Raw genomic sequence first — 16,116 nt, forward strand, 5'->3', positions numbered from 1 at the left:
GGCGTGAGCCACCAGCGCCCGGCATTTGGTGTGGCTTTAAGTTTTCCTAAGAGCCAAAGACAGTGAAGAGAACCAGTCCCCAAAGTTCCCCAGTGCCCCAGGGAAAGTCAGCTTTTGCTGGCAGCTTTATCCAGGAAATGTCTCCCACTGGTCATCACACAGAGACGCAGGCTATCATGCTGACCACTGAGTCTGTGTTAGTGGAGAGGAGGCAGGATGACTCAACCCTCGCCAGGCCGCAGGGCAGGGCACGAGCTTTCCTGAGGCTTGGGTGAAACCCAGGGATGAGACACGGAACCAGAGAGGGTCAGATGAAGCCCTGAAGGTGCTTCCCATCTTATTATTTTTGCAGTCCTGGGGATGGAATCCAGCCTCAAAGCTGCTAAGCAAATGTTCCACTGAGAAACATACCAAGACCATTCACTGTATTTTTAATTTGGATCTGTCAACACCATCTACACACACACAAAATTTTTTAATATAGGCTAGCTTCCGACTTAAGATCCTCTTGCTAGGCCACCACAGCTGGCCTTTTAAAATTATTAAAATTGGCCAGGCACCAGTGGCTCATGCCTGTAATCCTAGCTACTCAAGAGGCTGAGGTCCAAGGATCATGTTTCAAAGCCAGTCTGGGCAGGAAAGTCTGTGAGACTCTTTTTTTGTTGTTGTTGATCATGAGGCCTGAACTCTGGGCCTAGGCTCTGTTCCTCAGCTCTTCAGCTCAAGAAGTGGCGCTGTGGCTTAAGTATAAGAGTGCTAGTCTTGAGCTGAAGAGCTGAGGGACAGTATCTGGGCCCAGAGTTCAAGCCCCATGACTGACAAAAAATAAAAATTAAAAAAATATCTTAAAATGGTGAGGCTTGAAGTGGATCAAGGCTGCAGATATAATGACTTGTCTACAGGCAGTTCAGGAATGTCACACCATACCACAGAGAGTTGATCAGCAAACTCCAAAATGTGGAAAATTCCACAACAACCCAGATTCTTCAGCAAGTCTTAAGAGACCAGTCAGTGAAAAGACAATGGATTCTGTTTACAGCTTGATGGAACAAACCAACTGTAAGAAATTAAAAAAAAAAAAAGATCAACTGTGCATGCATTTGAAGATTAATATCAAACAAGTTCAATGAAACCCTGTCATAAGTACATGCCAATAATCCAAAGACTTGGTAAACTGAGGCAAAAGGATTGAGAGTTGCAGGCTGAGACCCTGTCTTACCAAAAAAAAAAAAAAAAAAAAAAAGGCTGTTTATATTAAAAGAGTAGAAAGGGCGCTGGGAATGTGGCTCAGTGGTAGAGCGCTTGCCTTGCATGCATGAGGCCCTGGGTTCCATTCCTCAGCACCACATAAGCAGAAAAAGCTGGAAGTGGCGCTGTGGCTCAAGTGGTAGAGCGCTAGCCTTGAGCTGAAGCGCTGAGGGACAGCGCCCATGCCCAGAATTCAGGCCCCACGACTGACCAAAAAAAAAAAAAAGAGAGAGAAAGGGAAAAAAACCCACAGTAGACACAACCCTAAACTGCTCTAGGTTAGTGGGCCCCAGTTTCAAAAACCTTGTCTCAATGTTCATTCTTTCTTTTCTTTCTTCCATCCATCCTTTCTTCCTTCCTTCACCAGTCCTGGGCCCAAACTCAGGTCCTGGGCACTGTCCCTGAGCTTCTTTTGCTCAAGGCTAGCACTCTACCACTTGAGCCACAGCGCCACTTTTGGCTTCTTCTGTGTATGTGGTACTCAGGAATTGAACTGAGGAATCTTCATGCATGCTAGGCAAGCACTCTACCACTGAGCCACCTTCCCAGCCCTCAAAACTCTTATCTTTTCAAAGGTTGTAGTCAAAGCTAGTAGGCAAGGGGGCATGGTGGTTCGACTTCTTTTCTAGAAGGATGCCAAGTAAATGGCAATGATCTGGGTCTGCCTCTTTTAGAGATGGGAAAACTGAGGCCAAGAAAGGACGAATGACTTACAGAAGTAACCCGGTGAGAGGGGCTCAGTAGCAGTTTAGATCAGAAGCCAGGGCTCTGGATTGCTGAGCTAGGCTCATGGTAGGTAAGACACCCAGGGCTTTTATGTTTTGAGCTAACCCATGTTGTTTTCATCTTCATTTAAATTAGGGCCTAGAAAGACAGTACAGTGTCAGGCACCAGTGTGCCTCATGCCTGAAATCCTAGCTCTTAGTAGTCTTGAGTTCAGAGGACTGTGATTCAAAGCCAGCCCAGGAAGAAAAGTCTGAGAGTCGGTCTCTAACTAGTAAAAAGCCAGAAATGGAGGTATAGCTCCAGTGGCAGAGCACCAGCCTTGGGTGAAAAAGCTAAACAAGTCAGCACCAATGGCTCATGCCTGTAGTCCTAATAACTCAGGAGGCTGAGATCTGAGGATGGCTGTTTGAAGCCAGCCTAGGAAGGAAAAGTCCATGAGACTTTTACCTCCATTAAACTATTCAAAAAAAGCCAGAAGTGGTGTTGTGGCTCAAGTGGTAGAGCACTAGACTTGAGGAAAAGAAGCTCAGCGACAGCTCCCAAGCAAGTGCCAGGCCCTGACTTGCAAACTTGGTCAGGTCAGAGCCTCCCTCCAGCCCAGCAGGGTAGTGAGTTCTAGAATGAATTCTTTAATTTAGCAGAAAGACACTAAGGCCCCCGGGGGCCAGGTTAATAACCAGAGCCAGGGCTCTAAAATTCCTTGAGTACTCTGGAAACAACGTTTGCTTTCCAAAGAAAGGTGGGCCAGTAGAAAATGGCTGACATCTACTTTTGCCTTTGGAAAAGTACTTCATCTACACAGACTTATGAGGAAGTCAGAGAGGAAAGTGGTTCCTATGGAAACATCTTTGGCAGTCTATCTAACATCTTCAGTTCAGAACAACAGCTCCCAGGAGGTTCCAGCCCAGCAACTGCACTTGACCAATCCCCTGCTAGATCTCAGTGGTGAGAGGCCGGCGACAGCCAATGGACAGAGATCTGGAGCTTGTGTCGCATGGAGTCCCGCAGTCAGGCTGGAATAACCAGAAGGCCGAGACACGTGATTGTTTCCATAGTGACCTCCCTTAGCAACCCCTACTGGTCCTGTTTATGAGCTTTGGAAAATTCCACCCAGACTCTGGCCTGACTTTTTTTTTCCCCCAACCTTCTTTGCTGTACCAAGACCGACCTAGAAAGTTTAACCCCTTCCTGAGACTTGCCTGGCTGGGGTCAGCTCTGGGGACGGTGGAGGGGTCGCCCCGTGGCTGGTGCCAATTGTCCCTGATGTGGTCCAGCCACGGGAGGATCATCACTTTACGTGCCCACTACTTTAGGACACGGGGCTCGTGATAGCCTCACAGCTCACTGGAACTCAGTGAGGATGACAATGAAGTCCCCTGCCAGAGTCCAGACCCCACGGGAGGAACCAGGCTGGGTCATGGATGGGGCTTACCGTTCTTTGGGAGGCCTGTGATTGGGGGGTGGGGAAGAGGCGACATTTAGGCTGAGTGGGTGAATGGGAGGACCCTGGGCCCCCTGAATCACCAAGTCTGTGGCCAGGTAGCTCCTGGGGAAGGAAGCTGGGGCAGGGCTGAGTCCTTGCCCTTCCCCCTCTGGGTCTGCTTGTGCGAGGGCCCTGGCTGGGGCAGGAGGAAGGGCAAATCCACGACCTCCCATCCAACTCCTGCTGGTCTGGGTTATGGGGATCCACAGGGAGCACCAGCTAGAACTCAGGGTGAACCTTGATAGTCCCCAGGGTCGGCCCCAGGCCACACAGGGGTGACTGTGCTGCGTGGACAACATGGAGGGCTGAATCAAGGAGCTGGGGCAGGACTTATAAGATGAGGACTCTGTTTTCAAGGCTGTTAAACGATGATGACGAACCACAATAAAAGCCATGTGCCTCAAGATAACAAATGAGTCACTCAGCCAAGGGGAAGGGCACCATCAGGGTGACGCCACAGGGTCTGACAGTTCAGTGCGAAGGCTTCCTGGAGGGGGAACAGGCACGCGTGTGTGTGTGTGTGTGTGTGTGTGTGTGTGTATGTGTGTACATGTCAGAGACAGGCAGAGGAACATCCAGAGTAACTGGGGGGAGGGGGTTGGGAATGTGGCTCAGTGGTAGAGTGCTTGCCTAGCATTCATGAAGCCCTGGGTTCCATTCCTCAGCACCACAAAAACTGAAAAAACCGAAAGTGGTGCTGTGGCCCAAGTAGTAGAGCATTAGCCTTGAACTGAAGAGCTCAGGGACAGCCCAGGCTCAGAGTTCAGGCCCCATGACCAACAACAACAACAAAAAAAAGAGTAGGGCTGGGAAGGTGGCTCAGTGGTAGAGCGCTTGCCTTGCATGTATGAGGCCCTGGGTTTGATTCCTCAGCACCACATAAGCAAACAGAAAAAAGCCGGAAGTGGCGCTGTGGCTCAAGTGGTAGAGCGCTAGCCTTGAGCTGAAGAGCTGAGGGACAGCGCCCAGGCCCAGAGTTCAGGCCCCAAGACCGGACCAAAAAAAAGAGTAACTAGGGGGGCTAGGGACTCAGCTCAGTGGAAGAGCACTTGCCTATCCCCAGCAAGTGCAAGGTTCTCAGCAAAAAAAGAAAAAGAAGAAAAAGGAAGGAAGGGAGAGAGGGAGGGAGGAGGGAGGGAGGGGGGAAGAAAGGAAGGAAGGAAGGAAGAAGAAAGAAAGAAAGAGAGAAAGAAAGAGAGAGAATAATTATGGCTGGGGAGGTGGCTTTGTGGTAGAGTGCTTGTCTAGCATACATGAAGCCCTGGGTTTGATTCCTCAGTGCCACATACACAGAAAAAGCTAGAAGTGGTGCTGTGGCTCAAGTGGTAGAGTGCTAGCCTGAAGCACAGAGATGTTCAGGGACAGTGCCCAGGCCCTGAGTTCAAGCCCCAGGACTGGCAGAAAAGAAAAAAAGGAGTCATTAGGTCTCTGAGAATAACGGGAGGCGGCAGCTGAGGGAGGGGGTATATGATGCCCCCCCCCCCCCCGCTTCAGGGAGGGACAGCAGGTGGCTGAAGATGGGGGAGAATGGAGAATGGGGAAGGTGGCCTTGTGATCTAGGCTGTCGCTAGCTCAGGTCCTCAGCTGAAGGTTCTCTCAGTGCAGAAATTTCCATTCTGTGGAAATTTCCACCGGGATTCCTTTTCCAGAGTTCAGTTCCTGCTCCTCCTCCTCAGCCCTGCTGGTCTGGAGTTCTTTTAGGGGACAGGGAGGGGAGGAGGGCCAGTGGCTCCTGCCTTACACAAGGTCTTTGTGGGTGGCATCCCCTAGGGCACGGGGCCTGGGGCTGGAATGAAACCGAGGGGGCTCAGTACTGGGAGGAGGGCACTTCTGGGTCTCCTGTCTCAGCAATTATCGGGGAACTCTGCACTGGAAGAGGGGGAGATTTTGTATAGCTCTAGAAGCTTCCAGATGGAGGAGTGGAAAGGCACTGGGAAGCCTCAGCAGTTCTGCTGTTCTTGTTTGGATGGTGGCTGCAGCAGGGTGAGTGGGGACAGGGTGCTGGTCTGGAATGATCTGGAATGAGCAGCTGTGCAGGGCATCTCATCGGTCTCCCCTCTTCAGGGTCTGCAATGGCATCCTTCCTCTCTCCCACAACTAGACAGCAACGGTACAGTGGCTGGTGACTGAGGGAGCCATGTTGCTAACAATGCATAATCATTCTGGAAAAGCACAAGCTGCCCTAGCCCAACGTGTGCAGGGCGGGGTGGCGGGCAGGCTGGCACTGACGCCAGCCGCAGGCAGCATTCACGGGGGACAGAGAAGGAAACGCCATAAGCAGCCAGCCGGGCCAGCAAAGCTGAATCTGGGTGGGGGTAGGGCCTCTGTAGAGAAGGGAGCAAAGCGGGCTGCCTCCTCCTCTTGGCCCCACCCCCCTCAATCTAGGCCTCTGCAGCCTCTGGCTGGGCCTATAACTATATACTTCAGAGCCCTTCCCTGGTCCACCCCCCCGGGCAGCCAGCCAGCCAGTTGATCCTTTCCAAAGCCCTCCCCACCCCCCCAGCAGTCATCCTTCTGCCCAGGACACAGGGCACCAGTACTTCAGTCCCTGCTCTAGAGCCCCACCCTTCCCAACTCCTTACTCTAGGCTCCATTCACTGTTTTCCCAGCTCCCACCAATCCCTGCACCTTCCTGCCAACCACACCAGCCTATTCCTCCCCTCAACAGAACAAGCCTTGCAAATTGTGGAGGTGGAGGACCCCGCTCCCTCCTCCCCCTCCCATCCAAAACCCCTCCCACCCCACCAATATTAAAGCCTACTCTTTTTTGGGGGGCGGGGGGAGGGAGGGTTATGGAGCTTGAACTCTGGGCCTGGGCGCTGTCCCTCAGCTCTTCAGCTCAAGGCTAGTGCTCTACCACTTGAGCCACAGCGCCACTTCTGTTTTTTCTGGTGGTTTATTGGAGTTAAAAGTCTTTTGGACTTCCCTGCCCTGGCTGGCTTTGAACCAAGATCCTCAGATTTCAGCCTCCTGAGTAGCTAGGATTACAGGCCTGAGCCACCGATGCTCATCTTTTAATCATCTTTTAAGGTTATGGTCTCTATGGACACTTCTGGAATCTTCAGGCTAAAACTCTCTCTCTTGTGTATTGTTTTTGCTGATGTTACCTCCCGTAACAGTAACATCATCTCAGCTTCCCGTGTGTGTGTGTGCGCGCGCACGCACACCTATACTAAGGCTTGAACTGGCCTCATGCTCTCACTTGACTTTTTTGCTCAAGGCTGTTGCTCTACCATTTGGGCCATGAGGTCAGTTTCACAATTTTGCTGGTTCATTGGGGATGAGAGTCTCTTGGACTTGTCTGCCTAACCTAGCTTCAAACTAAGATCCTCAGATCTCAGCCTCCTCCTGGGTATCCAGGATCACAGGCACACACCACCAGTGTGGAGGTGGCTTTGGTTCTACTGAGCAGGTGGGGACAGAGGCAGTAAGGGACAGGACTGGGCCATAGGTCAGCTATGTGTATGTGTGTGTGTCTGTGTGTGTGTGTTTGTATTACTGGAGTTTAAACAGCCCTGTTTGCTCTCTGACAGCATCCTGAGTTTCTGCCTGGAGCCAGCCTCAGATTGTGATCTGCTTACCTATCTTTCCCCCATGTAGCTGGGATCATGGGGCACACCACAGTACCCAACTAACAAGTTGGGTTGGGTTGGGATTTTGCTGATTTTGTGTAGGGTTGGCCTTGAATTGTAATCCTCCTGAGTTGCTAGGATTACAGGCATGTGCCACCACTTCCAGCCAGAATGTGACTTTTTTTGGGGGGATGGGGGGGAATCTGGTCGTGGGGCTTGAACTCTGGGCCTGGGCACTGTCCCTCAGCTCTTCAGCACAAGGCTAGCTCTCTACCATTTGAGCCACAGCACCACTTCTGGCTTTTTTTTTTTCTGCTTATGTGGTGCTGAGGAATGGAACCCAGGGCCTCAGGCATGCAAGGCAAGCGCTCTACCACTGAGCCATCTTCCCAGCCCCTCCCTGAGCTTCTTTTGCTCATGGCTAGCACTCTACAACAGTGCCATTTCTGGCTTTTTCCGTGTATGTGGTACTGAAGAATCGAACCTAGGGCTTCATGCATGCTAGGCAAGCACTCTACCACTAAGCCACATTTCCAGCCCCAGGAGGCAGAGATTTGAGGATCACAGTTCAAAGGTAACTGAGGCAGAAAAGTCCATGAGACTCTTATCTCCAATGAACCATCAGAAAATCAGAAGTGGAGCTGTGGCTCAAGGTGGTAGAGTACTAGCCTTGATCAAATAGCTCAGGGACCATGCCCAGGCCCTGAGTTCAAGCCACATCACCACCACCAACAACAACAAAAAGGAAACCTTGCTATGACAAGGCTGTCACCCAGCTCCTACTGGTCTCCTTGCAGGCGTGGGAACTTGCTATGGGTGAGCTTCCAGGCCCAGTCCACTTCAAGCCCTGCCCAGCTCTGCTCCATTAATTAGTTGGTGAATTCTGGAGAAGGCTGGTCACGCAGCATGATGCTGCTTTTACCTGAAACCCCCTGGGGCAGAGATCCTGGAACCCTGGTCCTGCAGCCTTGCCTGGATGGAATGTGGCCATGGCAGTACGGAAGAAGAGTCAGCATCCTCTGTGGCTGTGGGCCGGTGAGCACCTGCAGGCAGAGAGGCATGTGATGTTTAATAAGCGTCATGCTCCACAACACAAACATCCGCCAGTGACTGCACAGGTCAGGCAGACCAGAATGTGGATGCCACCCCCCTTAGAATCCTTCAAACTATTCCAGAAACTCCACTCAGCAGGCCCGCAAGGGTGGGTAACCCAAGGCCCTGCACAGATCAGGACTGGACAGGACAGTGACTCATACGCTGCAGAATGACAAGGGCTGAGCCTGGCTGTCCCTCCTGTCTGGCTGAAAGCTCACCGGGAGTTGCAGGGAGCCCTGTCCCGCCCACCTCTGGGGGCTGCAGGCCATCTTCAGGAAGTTCTTGGGAGAGGAGAGTAGTTCCCAGCTTCCTCTGCTGCATACTCCACCATCCTGAGGAGGTGTTCCATCTGCCCCTGGCCTGGTCCCTGTGGAAGTACATGAGTTGTCTCTAAGCATCGTGTTCTTTCTCCCTAACACCCCCAGTACTTACTCAGCAACAGAACAAGCCGCTGAAAAACCTTCCATGGGTACACACGATGATCAAAGTCATTTTTTATGTGTGGATCACTTCAGGACCGAGAACCAGTTGTTCTGTCACCGCCCCCTCCCATGTGGCACTACCAGGCATATACTATAATTCTTGAGGATCTAAGAGAAGGCAGACTCTTTAAGGTTCCTGGTTGCTAGGTAATGAGGAGAATCACCCAGGCCACTAGCTAGCACAGGGGTCTGTCCACAGATCTGCCCCCTGAAGGAAACACCCCAAGACCCTAAATGATTTCCTCCACAGTGCCGTAAAAGTTCTGATTATGAGCCAGGAGCCAGTGGGTCATGCGTGTAATCCTAGCTACTCGGGAAGCTGAAATCTGAGGATCCTGGTTCAAAGCCAGCCTATGCTGGACAATCCATAAGACTTACCTTCCAGAAAACTGGGAGTGGAGGTGTGGCTCAAAGTGAACACAAAAGCTCAGGGACAGCACCCAGGCCTTGAGTTCAAGCCCCAAGACCAGCACCAAAAATAAATATATAAATAAATAGATAAGAAGAAACAAAAACAAATAAAAGTGCTAATAATAATTCTGGTGAAATGGCTGGGAACAGACCAGCTGGCATCAAGTCCTGATAACCAGAGTATTCATTGGCAAGAAGAACCCCCTTCTCCCCACCCCCCAGTACACATGCATGGAGGGCAAGAACAATGACCTATTGTGACCTCTTGGCCCTATGGTGCCTGGATTCAAGACTGTTCAATCATGCACAGATGCAGACCTGGTACTTAAATCCCACCTACCTATCAGTCAACCTGTCCATCCAATTTCAACCAAAACGAAGGCCAGTCCACATCTAACCTTGGCCTGGTAATACCCCAGGCCAAACTTGCGGCCTCTAGAGGCCTGCTGAAGAATGCTACTCTCTTGCAGTGCTATCATCATTTTCACACAGTTTTTTTTTTTCTATTATTTTCATTATATTTTGCATCTTAATTGAATTCTTCCCTATATGCCACTGTGCTCTGGTTGTAGGTCTTGAATCTCCAGTACTTTTCCGGCTTATTCAGTTAGAAAACATCTTTTGACTAGACACATCTGGAGTCCCAGATGTGTGTCAGGCAGAGGGACAAGAGGAGGAATGTCCCTCAGGCTTTTTCCTGATCTTTCTGAGAGGAAGATTACAGCAGCCTCTCTCACAGGGCTGCCTTAGAGCTGCCAGGCACATTAAGAAAACAAAGCTGCGCTGGGTAAATGTGACCATGCAGATACCAGGAAGCCAGGGAGACTTCAACAAGGAGATCAGAACATCTCCAGCCAGATAAGCTGACCCAAAAGGAGATCTCAGGAGACCTTGGGAAATGAAAAGCTAGCAACCATGAACTCTGGGCTGGAGCTAATGAAGGGATTTGGCTGTCCCTTAGCTTTTATGCTCAAGGTTAGGGCTCTACCATTTGAGCTATAGTTCCACTTCTGGCTTTTGAGGAGTTAAGAGACAAGAGTCTCAAGGGACTTTCCGGCCTGGGCTGACATTGAACGTAGATCTTCAGATCTCAACCTCCTTAGTAGCTAGGATTACAGGCATGAGCTACTGATCCCTGGTTCCTTGCAGATTTTTTTTTTTTGTCGGTCGTGGGGCTTGAACTCTGGGCCTGGGCATTGTCCCTCAGCTCTTCAGCTCAAGGCGAGCGCTCTACCACTTGAGCTACAGCGCCACTTCCGGTTTTCTGGTGGTTTATTGGAGATAGGAGTCTCACGGTCTCTCCTGCCCGGGCTGGCTTTGAACCGCGATCCTCAGATCTCAGCCTCCTGAGTAGCTAGGATTACAGGCGTGAGCCACCAGCGCCCAGCTCCTTGCAGAATTTTTAAGCCACAGAATGATGCAGCCAGACCAGCTTCTCTAATTCTAGCTTGCTCTTTGTTGTTAGTCTTCCTCTTACATTTCCTGGTGTTACAGCTGGCTCTCACAGACAGGCCTTCCAGAAAGATCCACAACACAATTGAGGGCCCAGAGCCCAGTACATTATGTAGCCAATAAACTACTTTAGAGAACTAGTATCTTAGAGCTCTCAGGGGGTAGGGAAATTCATCTTGTTGGACATTTTCTCCTTTGTTCTCTTCCCTAAAAGAAGATTCTATCCAAGAGGGAATGTGTTAGGTCTGCCTGGGAAAACTGGCCCCTTCTCTTTGTTTTCTCTCCAAGCAGACACCCCATGTAGACCTCTTCCCCTTGGCTCCCTCTCCTGCACGTGGCCCTCCCTAAATGTTCCCACTAGCACAAGGTAACTGGTTGCTGCACACCTGGGGCACAGTGGGAGGTTCCCCCAGGCTCTGAAGTCACTTCCTCCTCTGCTACAGTCCCGGCTCCCCCTTCCCTGTACAATTTTTCTCCACCATTATTTTGAGCTGCCACACACTATGCCCTAGTCTAGGGTGTGGCCCCACAGTCTGGCTCTCCCAAATAAACACTCTACTGCCTGAACCACGTGGTGGTCTCCTTTGGGCAATCCTTAGAAGCTTTTTGTTTTGTTTTGCCTGTCCTGGGGCTTGAATTCAGGGCCTGGGCACCACTTTTGAGCTTTTGAGCTAAAGGCGGGTGCTCTACCACTAGAGCCACAGTTTTACTTTTTATTTTTTGGGTGATTAACTGGAGATAGTCTCCCAGGAGCTGGGAAGGTGGCTCAGTGGTAGAGTGCTTGCCTTGCATGCATGAAGTCCTGGGTTTGATTCCTCAACACCACATAAGCAGAAAAAGCTGGAAGTGGCACTGGGGCTCAAGTGGTAGAGCATCAGCCTGAGTGGAAGAAGCTAAGGTACAGTGTCCTGGCTCTGAGTTCAAGTCCAAGTACTGATGTGCGCGCACATCACAAAGAATCTGGTGCCCTTGGTTTTCTGCCAAGGTGGCTTCACTTTCTGTGAGAGGTGGGGGGGGGTGTAGGATGGGGACTCCCATCTCATTGTGGGGACAGGCAATGACACTGCCATTTCTACTTTCTGTAACTGGTTTTGCTGGAATGACCCTTGGGTCTTGTAGGGCAATGGGTGTATCTGGTGGGTTCTAATGGCTGAGTTTACCCTTGTTTCAGAGTTCATTTTTAGCGGTCTAAAATCCCCCAGGAAACAAAGCTCTCTCTCTTGAGCAGGATGGAGCTCTGCAGAGCTCTGCGGGATTTTTTTTTTCTTGTGTGGGAGGAGCCCAAGTTTGTGCCACAGTCTCTCAGGCTCACATTGTTCCCAAAATCAAACGATTGTTCCAGAAATCGACTCTGAGAAGATCTGCAGCTGAGAGAGGGGGCTGGGAACTGCAAATTGGAAGTCTTTAGAAAATAAGAAAGTTGTTTTCTTGAGACTTCCTTTGCCTTTTAGATAAAAAACAGCTGGACTAACTTCAGGATTATAAGACCCCCCCCCATCTGTTTTTGAGAAAGGGTCTGAAGTAGCCTAGGCTGGTCTGGAACTTGTGATTTTTTGGCCTCACCTCCCAAATGCTGGGGTTGTAGTCCTGCACCATCAGGCCCTGCTGGACACAGGCCTCAGTCAGGGCTAGTTCTGACTCATCTCCCTGATGCAGGGGTGGGATGGATTCTGGCATTCCCTGGGAGTTTCTGGCGGGGCATGAGTCAGGGGCTTACACGCACCCATGTTGACAAGCAGGCCCAGAGTCCTGAATCTACATTTTTGCTGCCTCAGAGCCACACCTCCTGAAGTACGGCCCAGAGGCCTAAAATCTTCGATCTTCACTCCTTGGCTTACTATATTTTATAAATCAGCTTTATTGATTCTGTGAGCTCATCCTCTGTGCCCACGTCAGGAAATTGTCACTGAGAAGTTATTGGGTTTGGGCCCAAGGTCACTCAGTAAGGTTTGTCAGTAAGGTGACTGTCAGAAACAAGAGCCCAGGGCCTTCTATTTTTGGTCTGAGCTGTTCTGAGGGGAGCAGGAAATGACTGGCCAAAATAGACTCGTCCTCTTAACACTTGTGTCCTTAGGGCCAAAAGAAGACTAGGTCAGAGTGCAATGGCACACTGCAAGTTAAAAAGGAACACAGCTGCCCAGCGCCAGAAAAAGAAAAAAGAGCCTTGAAAAAAATCTGTTCCAAGGACTGAGAAAAAAGCCCATTATCCAATGTATTATTGATCTCCTCACTGAGCATAGGGGCATGTTATGTTGTTTGATATCTATTTTTGTAGTGCTGGGAATCAGTCTCAGGGTCTTGAGCATACTAAGCTATCTTGTTTAAAGAAAATTCCAGGGGCTAGGAAGGTGGCCCAGTGGTAGAGTGCTTGCCTTGCATGCATGAGGCCCTGGGTTTGTTTCCTCCGCACCACATAAACAAAAAAAGCTAGCAGTGGTGCTGTGGCTCAAGATCTCAGCCTCCTGAGTAGCGAGGATTACAGGCGTGAGCCACGGGCACTGACTAACTGGGGCAATAATTAAGAACCTGTCACAAACTTTTGGTGGCTCACGCCTGTAATCCTAGCTACTCAAGAGACTGAGATCTGAGGATCACGGTTCAAAGCCAGACAGCCTGGACAGGAAGTCCATGAGACTCTTATCTCCAATTAACCACCAGAAAACCGGAAGTGGCTCTGTGGCTCAAGTGGTAGAGCACCAGCCTTGAGCTGAACGGCTGAGGGACAGGGCCCAGGCCCAGAATTCAAACCCTACAACCAACATACACACAAAAAGTGCCAAGGGTACAGCTCTGTAATACAGTGATTGACAAACATGTGTAAGTCCCTGGGTTCTATCCTCAATTAAGAAAAAAATTTCTTCTGAGGCAGGGGCCAGTGGTTCATACCTGTAATCCTAGCTACTCAGGAGGCTGAGATCTGAGGATCTCGGTTCAAAACAAGCCTGGACAGGAAAGTCCGAGAGACTCTTATTTCCAATAAACCACTCAGAAAACTGGAAGTGGCACAGTGGCTCAACTGGTAGAACGCTAGCCTTGAGCTGAAGAGCTCAGTCCCAGAGTTCAAGCCCCATGATCCACAAAAAAAAAGAAAAGAAAAAAAAGAAAGAAAAAAATTTCATGCCTGTAATCCTAGTTACTCTGTAATCCTAGTTACTCATGAGGGCTGAGATCTGAGGATCACACCTTGAGAAGCCACCTTGGGAAGCCCATGTCTCCAATTAATCACCAAAAAAGCTGTAAGTGGAGCTATGGCTCAAGTGGTACAACACTATCTTTGAGCAGAAAAGTTAAGCCAAGTTAAAGCCCCAATACCTAGACAGACAGATAAGCACACACACACAAATCCAGAAGACTCAGTAGATAAAAAGAAGACAGAAAACAGAGTATTTGGGGCTGGGAAGGTGGCTCAGTGGTAGAGCACTTGCCTTGCATGCTCGAGGCCCTGGGTTCAATTCCTCAGCACCACATAAGCAAAAAGAAAAAAGCCGGAAGTGGTGCTGTGGCTCAAGTGGTAGAGCGCTAGCCTTGAGCTGAAGAGCTGAGGGACAGCACCCAGGCCCAGAGTTCAGGCCCCACGACCGGACCCAAAAAAAAAAAAAAAAAAAAAAAGAAAACAGAGTATTTGGAACAGCCAGTCTGTTTTGTGAAACAGAAAGTAGGAGCGATGAAGGCAGTCAATGTTTGGGCCATACAGTGAAACATAGTGGTTAGTGTCTACAGTATTCTTTAAAAATATTTTTCACTTACCAATGAAAATTAGAATTTTCTCTCTGTATTTTACTGAGCTATTTCCTGTAGCACAAAACCTTCCAGAGTATTGAGCTCCAATTAATCTTCTTTCACTGAGCCCAGGGAATCAACCAAATGTTATACAGCATCTCACACAGTATAGGAAAAATCTATTTAAAAAGGGAAAAGGAAGAAAAGGAGGAATAGAGGGTGAGGACAGTGACAAAGTACTGGAGGAGCCGAGGGTGTGGCTCATGTGATTTGAAAATTTCATCCTAGAGGCAATAAGTTTGGCCCCCAGCCCCAGGGGTTGTTTTAAAACATTCCTTTCCGGCTTTCTCTAAGCCTGGATGTCTTAAGGGTGAGGAGCCAGTTCTAGTTCTAGTCCCTTCCCCAGCTGGGAAATACCCACAGCTGTGCAGCTCACCGCACTCTGAGATTTAAAAACACCTTCTGCTAATTAACTGTACTTCATTTTAGGCAAGTTACAAATTCCCCAGGATCTCAAATCTTTATCTGTAAGTTAAGGAGACCCGACTCCATTTTCCTCCTCTCAGAGATAACATTCTGCTTTAAAAAAAACAATTCCAGCGTCAGACACTGAACTAGTTGTGTCTCCGTAATCTCCGTAATCTGCTTCAACTGTTCCATTGGGCTGGGAGGTGAGGGAAGGGGCCTTGGTTAACCTGGGGGGGGGCACCCTGACACCCCGATCGTGAAGGAGCCCCTCCCGCAGACCCCCCCACCCTCCCCAGACGGTCATTCACAGGATGCACAGGGCCTGAGTCGGCTGTCAACCTCTACTAAACTGTCCTACTTAGCTGCCATCCCAAGTGTCCCAAGCTCGACCTTCCCCACTTTTTCAAACCCTGTCCACTGAAGTTTCTGGAACGCAGCTCCTCAGGGGCAGGGTGGGTGTCACCCACGGGGGGGGGTGGTGAAGCTCAGACTCTGAGAACACCATTTTGTGACGCTGCTTCAGTTTTTATATGTAATTCATACGTGTTCTATAATGTTATGAATATATAATACAAAAAAACCAAAGGACACCGGCCCCCCCCCCCCACGCCCGGCCCGGCCCCACACGGTCCGGCCCCACACGGTCCGGCCCCGGCCCCAGCATGGCGGCGCTGGGCCACGAGGCAGGAGTCGTGCGTCACTATATTAATTACGGGAGAATGACCCCCCTCCCACCCCCGCCGAAGAGCAATGGAGGGCAGCGAGGGCTCCCCAGAAAGACCAACACCTCCAAACATGGAGACCAAGCAGAAAACAGGGCCCAGGAAGAGTCGTCTCCTCCCCCACCCCCTCCAAGCCCAGGCCGTGGGGGCCGCCCGCGCCTGCGCAGGGAGGCGCTGCGTCAACCGCCACCGCTCTTGGAAGGCGGTCAGGACCGGCTGGAGCCGGTTAGAACCGGCAGCTCCCGCCCTCGAGCCGGCGCTTCACAAAGGCAGGCGGCGGCTCACGCTCCCCCGCGTATCCCTGCGCGGCGGGGGTGGGGGCGGGGAGGAAGCGCGCGCCGCTCCCCTCCCCCAGCCTTTGAGCCCCTAGTCCCCGCTCCGCGCTGCCCGGCCGGAAGCTGGCTGGGATTGCTGGAGGGGGGCGTGCTGCGGGGCGCTGGCTGCTGCTTTCTTAAAAAAAAAAAAAAAAAAAAAACCATTAAAAAAAAGCCTCATGGCAGTTTGGGGGTCCGGGAAGGGTTCTACTTTAGCTGTGACTGTGGGCAGTTCAGGATTAGACGGGGTCAGATAATAACACCCTTTCGGCTGGAGCTGCGCAGCTGCCGCCCTCAGCCAGCTCTCTGGGGATGTCTGCCCAAGGTTACTGTGTCCTTGAGGGCGACGCCATGGGGAGAGGGAGGGTTTCGGAGGGGCCCTTCTGCTGGGTTTCCATGGTGATCTAGCTTTGGGGATCTTGA

General features: G+C 50.7%; 1 long non-coding RNA gene across 1 annotated transcript; it reads right to left on the reverse strand.

The window, feature by feature from the left end:
* Nucleotides 1-376: 376 nt before the first annotated feature.
* Nucleotides 377-15,528, reverse strand: LOC138818822 (uncharacterized). The gene is made up of 5 exons (XR_011369221.1): nucleotides 15,445-15,528; nucleotides 14,217-14,368; nucleotides 8,374-8,491; nucleotides 7,952-8,072; nucleotides 377-1,057 (listed from the first exon to the last, which is right to left on the reverse strand). It is a non-coding gene; the product is annotated as an uncharacterized lncRNA (long non-coding RNA).
* Nucleotides 15,529-16,116: the final 588 nt, after the last annotated feature.

Source organism: Dipodomys merriami, unplaced genomic scaffold (assembly GCF_024711535.1).
Source record: "Dipodomys merriami isolate MVZ:Mamm:240054 unplaced genomic scaffold, mDipMer1.0.p SCAF_78, whole genome shotgun sequence".
NCBI lineage: Eukaryota > Metazoa > Chordata > Mammalia > Rodentia > Heteromyidae > Dipodomys > Dipodomys merriami.